At 36.8% G+C, this 7800-nt stretch overlaps 1 long non-coding RNA gene across 1 annotated transcript; it reads left to right on the forward strand.

Moving 5' to 3' along the window:
* Nucleotides 1-4804: 4804 nt before the first annotated feature.
* Nucleotides 4805-5709, forward strand: LOC149150979 (uncharacterized). The gene is made up of 4 exons (XR_016262287.1): nucleotides 4805-4921; nucleotides 5037-5135; nucleotides 5233-5305; nucleotides 5403-5709. It is a non-coding gene; the product is annotated as an uncharacterized LOC149150979 (long non-coding RNA).
* Nucleotides 5710-7800: the final 2091 nt, after the last annotated feature.

The raw sequence follows: 7800 nt of genomic DNA on the forward strand, positions 1-7800 counted from the left end.
TAGCTGAATAATATTTATTACCAGTTATTGTATGAAATCTTTTTAGATTGCATGATGAAAGAATTCTACCCCGGGTTAGTGTAGATTAGATGTGTTGTTTTTGTTAGATTACAGTAGCATAGAGTCAGTTCATCAATTTAGAATTAAATTAGCTTAAAATTACCTCTAGATTGGCATCATCAAAATCTACACACACACACACATCCTTTAGATTGGGAAGCTGGTCCCATTATCCCCAGTCGGACCCGCTACACCAAATGGGAAAGGAGCCGCCAACCAGGTTCCGGACCGGGTGGGTATCCCCCTTGTTGTTGACCCGATTTTAGGGCCCTCAACATGTTCATAGGGTCTTTAAAGGATAATATCCAATATGATGTTCGACTTTGGGAACCTGATTCATTAAAGAAGGCATTCAGGTTAGCAAGAAAAATGGAAAGCAAAATTATGGCAACCAGGAAGCATACCACTCACAACTATAAAGACGGAAGTGCAGTTGCCCCTAGTCTTCCACAACCTATAAGGTTGACACCACAACAATTGGAAGAAAAAAGAGCAAAAGGGCTTTGTTATATTTGTGATAGCAAATACACTAAAGGTCATAAGTGTGCTGAGAAGAAATTATTCTACATAGATTGTGAAGAGGAAGAAGAAAAGGAGCAAGAAAGGTCAAAAGAACAGGATATGCTCCAGGAACAAAGCCTAGATGAAGAACAAATAAATCCGACCATATCTTGTAATGCATTGGCGGGAATTACCACTCCTCAAACCATCAAGATAGAAGGACAAATCAAGAAGAAAAAGGTGATAGTGTTGATTGATTCAGGAAGCACCCACAATTTTATTCATTGTAGGGTAGCAAAAGAATTGAATTTCTTCCTATATCCAGCACCAGAGTGTCAAGTGATGATTGAAAATGGAGGAACAATAAATTGCTCTGGAAAGTGCCATAATATCAAGCTATCCATGGGAGAATATGTATTGACTAGCCCAATGCTTTCCATTCCAATAGGAGGTGCTGATGTTGTACTAGGAGTCCAATGGCTACAATCCTTGGGTACAATAGCTTTTAATTTTCAAGAACTTTTCATCAAATTTTCTGTGGAAGGAAAGGAAGTTGAATTAAGGGGTATTGCAAGGAAACTAGGAAAGATAATCAGCTCTAATGGTATGACAAAGCTTCTAAAAAAGGAGCAAAGGGGTGTAATTGCACAATTATGTTCGCTAGATGTTTCCACATTAGAATCATCTATTTCTCCAGATCTCCAAAAAGTCCTGGACAATCATTCCAAGTTATTTGAGACTCCCAAAGGTCTCCCACCTATGCGTGATCATGATCATGCTATTCATCTGATTCCAGGAAGTGTTCCTCCAAACATCAGGCCGTACAGATATCCCTATGTCCAAAAAAGTGAAATTGAACGTATGGTTGCAGAAATGCTAGAGGCTGGTATAATTCAACCGAGTCAAAGTCCTTTCTCTGCTCCAGTAGTATTGGTGCACAGGAAGGATGGATCATGGCGCATGTGTCCGGATTATAGGGAGCTCAACAAGCTCACTATTAAAGATAAGTTCCCCATTCCTGTCATTGATGACTTACTGGATGAATTGCATGGATCAATTTACTTCACCAAGTTGGATCTTCGTTCAGGATATCATCAAATCATAATGAAGATTGAAGACATTCTGAAAATGGCATTTAGAACTCATGAGGGTCATTATGAATTTTTGGTCATGCCTTTTGGCCTTACCAATGCACCTTCAACATTTCAAGGTTTGATGAATTCAATTTTCAAACCATTCCTTAGAAAATTTGTGTTAGTATTTTTTGATGATATACTTATCTACAGCAAGTCTTGGAAGGATCATGTTGAACATGTTGACAGGGTGCTACAACTATTGGAAGAGAAACAATTATATGCCAAAAGATCCAAATGTTTCTTTGGAGTCCAGGAGGTGGAATATTTGGGTCATATTGTATCTCATGAAGGAGTTAAGGTAGACCCTACCAAAATTAAAGCCATTAAGGAATGGAAAATCCCCACATCCATAAAGCATTTGCGCGGATTTCTTGGGTTGACAGGGTATTATCACAAGTTTGTTAAGAATTATGGGAGAATAGCAGCACCTCTAACGACATTATTGAAGAAAGATGCATTTTCATGGACTCCAGAAGCAACAAAGGCCTTTGAACATCTTAAAGAGGCAATGTGCCAAGCACCGGTCTTAGCTACATCGGACTTCACAAAAACCTTTATTGTGGAATGTGATGCTTCAGGAAATGGAATTGGTGCTGTTCTAATGCAAGATGAAAGACCCATTGCTTTTGAAAGTCGTCCAATCAAGGGAAAGTTTTTAAGCAAAGCTATTTATGAGAAGGAAATGTTGGCAATACTCCATGCACTTAAGAAATGGCGACCCTACCTAATGGGAAGACACTTCAAGGTAAAAACGGATCATGATAGCCTTAAATACTTTTTAGAACAAAGATTATCCTCTGAAGAGCAACAAAAGTGGGTCACAAAGATGTTGGGTTATGACTTTGAAATCATCTACAAAAAAGGGAAGCAAAATGTGGTGGCAGATGCACTCTCAAGGAAGGATGAGGATGTGGAAGCATTGTTGTGCACTATTTCTATCATCCAACCAGATTGGATAAATGAAGCAAGGGAGGAATGGAAGAATGACGAAGAAGTGTGGGCACTTATTCGAAAGCTACAACAAGATTCCAGTACGTCTGATACATTTAGCTAGAAAAAAGATTCGTTATGGTACAAAGATCGCTTATACCTCTGTAAGAATTCCCAGCTAAAACAAAAGATTCTTATGGAATTGCACACTTCTCCCTTAGGAGGGCACTCAGGATTTTTAAAAACTTACCACAGGGTTAAGAAGGAATTTTTTTGGGATGGCCTTAAATCAGATATTCAAAAGTTTGTGGCAGAATGTTTGGTTTGCCAACAAAATAAAGTTGAAACAATTAAGACACCGGGTCTATTACAACCTTTATCCATTCCAAGCCAACGTTGGGAGGAGGTATCAATGGATTTTATCACAGGTTTACCCAAGTCTGAGGGAAAGAGTGTCATCATGGTGGTAGTTGACAGACTTACCAAGTATGCACACTTTTGTGCATTATCACATCCATTTAAAGCCAGTACAGTTTCTACTGCATTTATGGAAACAATTCAAAAGCTACATGGAAACCCAAAGATTATTGTAAGTGACAGAGATCCTATTTTCACTGGAAATTTTTGGACACAATTATTTTCTTGTCTTGGTACTCAGTTAGCTCATAGCTCATCTTATCATCCTCAATCTGATGGGCAAACTGAGATAGTAAACAAATGTTTGGAAGGATATCTTCGTTGCTTTGTATCTGATAAACAGACACAATGGGTCAAATGGTTGCCTCTGGCTAAATGGTGGTATAACACTTCCTTTCATACAGAAACAAAAATGACCCCATTTATGGCACTTTATGGGTATCAACCACCATCCATCACATCATATTTAAGAGAAAATTCTAAGGTTCAGGCAGTGGAACATTACATCGAACATCAACAACAAGTCCTCCAACTCTTAAAGGATAACCTCGTGTTGGCACAGAATAGAATGAAACAACAGGCAGATCAACATCGTAGTGAAAGAAGTTTTGATGTAGGTGATTGGGTATTCCTACGGCTACAACCATATAAGCAAATGTCCCTCAAGCAAGCTAAGAAGGATAATAAATTATCACCAAAGTATTATGGTCCGTACAAGGTGTTGCAAAAGATTGGTACTATGGCATACAAATTGGAGCTTCCTGCAGCTTCTCGATTGCACCCAGTTTTCCATGTTTCATGCTTAAAGAAGGTTATAGGCGACAAGCTCCCAGTTCAAACAATATTGCCTGAACTTGACGAGGAAGGAAAAACTATATTGGAACCGGAAGAAGTTATAGAAACAAGAACTCGACAGCTACGAAATCGATCAATTTCAGAGTACCTTATCAAGTGGAAGAACTTATCCGCTGAAGATTCCACATGGGAGGATGAGAATTTTATGCAGAAGTATCCTAAACTACTCAAGCGTTGAGGACAACACTTTTTTGAAGGAGAGGGGCATGTTGGGTCCCTATAATACTAGTGATTACCCCATTACTATTGTAGTTATACCCATTATTTATATTGTTGTGCCCCCATTACCCCCACATTGTTATTAATGTGCCCATAGAATCCCTCTATTGTTATTTTTGTGGCTTTATATTATTATTGTTAGGTCGGTAGGATTATATTGTGACTCCATAGACTCCTATATATAGAAAGGAGGTTTTGTCATTTGAATCATCCAAGAATTGTTCATTTATGTAATGTAAAGGAGGTTGCCCCCTCGAAGAGGCTGAATTCTAAGGCGTTGATCTATCTTTTCTATCTTTTCTTGAGCTGGTTTCATAACATATTTTGCTTTAGTCTATTGCATTATCAGGTGATCTACAATGGGAATTTCTACAATAGTACCAAGTGATTCGTAGTCACTGGTTAATAGCTATTACAATTTTTTAAATACAAGTACTTTTTCTAAGTTTGATAGAACCCATTATGTTTCTCCCACCAAGTACTAATCATTAAATACATGGACATAGTTCCAATGTCTACGCAATCTATTTCACACAATAATTGTACCCAATTTAGAAATTTATCGAATATTAAGCTAATCTTACCCTTAGCTAATGAAATGAGTGGTCAAGGCACCTGTCTCATTGAAACCCGTTGATCTACTTGAGCTCAATTGAACATTTTTCAATTGTATGGGGTTCGTTATGGGGTAACTACCCACTCCAACCCACCCTCCTCTGTTGCTCATTTGTTCTCTACAATTTGGGATTGAGGGTTCTGCGGCTACTCGAATATTTCTAGAAGATCAACAAGCTCCTTAGCAAGTAATGACTCGTCCTTCACCCAATATCCAAATGTAAAATTCTTTCATTGTGAAGGAACTCTTACCTGAATTTCTCTATATATTCCTTTGCTCTCTTATGCCAATTTGCCTGGCAGGTGGTACCGAGGGCTGTAGCTTGCCTTTGATAGGTATTGCATTACAAGAAATTGGGAAATTTGAAAGAATGACCATAGTTTGATCTCGTCTATGTGCAGGTAGGGTTCAGTGATGGTTTTTTTTATATATATTTTAACGAAATTCCTTCCTACAATTTCCTTTATTAATTTGGTTCTTTATCGGCTCTCCTTGTAGGATTCTTTAGTTTCCTTACCAACTGAGAGAACGAATATGCGAGAAGCAGCCCTTCAACTCTCTACCGACATAGGTATGAACCTAATTTGTGAATTAGTATACATTTACAAATTGTTTTCGTTTTCCTCTTAAATTTTGAAACCCTAAGTCATTTTCCTCTATTCATGTAGGAGAGTAAGCAGAGGCTCTAGGCAACCCCAAAATGAGTGGTTCAAAGTAAAAACTAATTCTCCTGCCATCTTCCACTTCAGGTTGGCATTCAGAGGCTAGTTAAAAACTTAGTTTATTGTTGAGAAAGCTTTACGATTCTGGGAATTTAATGAAACCCTTATGAGGGTTCTGTCTGAGTTCAATTATCAAGGTCGTATATGTAATAGACTATTTTATGTGGTTTAGCCATCGAGGCCATGACCTCTTGGTGTTGCCATTTAACTGCATTGCTAAATTTTAACCTCGACCCAGTGTAATTAATTATGAAATGTGAATAAAAGGGTTTTTATGTTCTAAACATTTAGTTCCTTGTTTAATCTCCATTGAAAAGGAGAACTTCGCCCTTTTTACTAGCATGTTGTTTTCATCATGTTATTCTCTGTTATATATATATATATATATATATATATATATATATATATATATATATATATATCATAAATTTGCAGTATATACTTCAACCTGAAGTCTGTTTATATGATTAATTGTTTTGTTGCAAATGTCTTCATTTTCCTATAGATGGCTAGGTAACAGAGGCTTCAGTCCTCAGTCTTCTCTATTTTTTTTGAAATTTTAATCCCTTATGTTAAAAGAATTATGTCCAGTAAAATCTGGAACCCTTCTCATTTTAATTGGCCTGTCTCGAAAAATGTTTTCCTTCACCCCGACTACACCTTAATCTCCAGCCCAACAATAAAATTTGGCCCTTTGGTATGCATATTTCTAGGGTTTTGAAGTCTTTCACTACCTGTTAATAGTACCCTCTTACAAGTTTAAAGTTTCCAGAATGAACAGTTAATTGAACAACCTGTGGGTTGCCATGGACCCTTACCCTCGATAAGGGTAGCATCGTTCCTTTCACAATGACTTATTAGATGAGTCCTTAAATAGTTATTTAGACTGGCCTAGAATAGTAGTTGTCCATTTAGAACCCCTTTAGATGCACTATTGCTACAACAGGTTTAATGTAACATTTCTTTACCATTTCCGTTTTAGTTTACATTTTAGACAATTTTTTACAATCTTCTAATTGTGTAGGCAATAACCATCAAAGAATTACATACTACTTTTCATAAAAAAAATTCTTTATGTGCACTGTAATTGCCCAAATGTAGTTGTTTTCTTAGTAATTTTAATCCAGTAATAAATCGACACTTATCTACATAATTTTTTCATACCAATATAAGAGGGTTTCACACATTCCTCTAGCATGAACAGACCTCTTGTTAATTAATATTATTATTATTTTTTTTCTCTCAATCTTATATATTCTTTCTTTAATAGTCTATTAATAAAAAACTTTCATATTCCAATACTTTATTTCCAAAAGTATAATGCGAACATGCAGCATGCCCACTTCTTTTTTTAATTTTCACTATCAAAATTTGGTATTGTTTTCATGGTTGTTGGCAACCTCTGGATGGGAGAAGGAATGCAAATGTCTTGGTTACTATTTAGTTTTACATTATATTTAAATTGATAACAAGGTTACATTATTTACTTTATTCAATTAGATTTCTTGTCCTTCCATAAAATCAATTATTAAGCCATTTATAGAAACATTTCATAGATGCAATTTACATAAATATTTCATAGTTGTCATTTATAGAAAGACATAAGACATAGCTTATAAGAAATATCAGTCAGAATCACACAAAAATACTTATCTACTCAAGATTATATGTTTCGACAAAGAATCACTAGGGAAAGGTGAATTCGCTTACCAATCATTGAGCCTGGTATCACCTCCAGTGCGCACCCCCCCCCCCCCCACAAAGTTGATTTCCTCTTCAGGATAATTTTTCTTGGATAGACTGAATCAGGTTTGCACAAAAATTCCACTGGCCCCAACCAAATCAGGTATTTATGGTCGGAGTTTCACAGACTCTCAGGCCTGTACAGAAATTCCAATGGTCACAACCACTTCAAGAATTTATCTATGGCAGTGTCCTGTCTTGGTAATAAGTTTCCTTCTCCTCTTTCTTGATTTCCTCAGGTTCCTCTCCACCCTCTTGGCTCTCTCTTTTCCCAACTGAGATATTTATCTCTAGGGAGAGGAGGAGTAACTGTCCATTAATTTTTTTTTATTTTTTTTTTCTAGTTAAAAATAACCTACGTACCCACGGGGATTTGAACCAGTGACCTATCGCAAGGAGTGCCTTAACAGTGCACCCATTCATCGCCAATCCAAAGCCCCGTGGGCTAGTAACTGTCCATTAATTTCCTGATGGGTAAATCCTTATTTAGCATTTTAACCTTCCTGTAATTCCTTGGCTAACCATAACTAATCTTATCAGTTTAATAAATAAAATATGTGTTTCCAACATTATATCAAGCCTTCTTTGGCCCACATTCTGC

The sequence above is a fragment of the Pinus tabuliformis genome, chromosome 9 (genome assembly GCF_031772625.1).
Source record: "Pinus tabuliformis cultivar Carrire ecotype Pingquan chromosome 9, CPIR1, whole genome shotgun sequence".
Lineage (NCBI taxonomy): Eukaryota > Viridiplantae > Streptophyta > Pinopsida > Pinales > Pinaceae > Pinus > Pinus tabuliformis.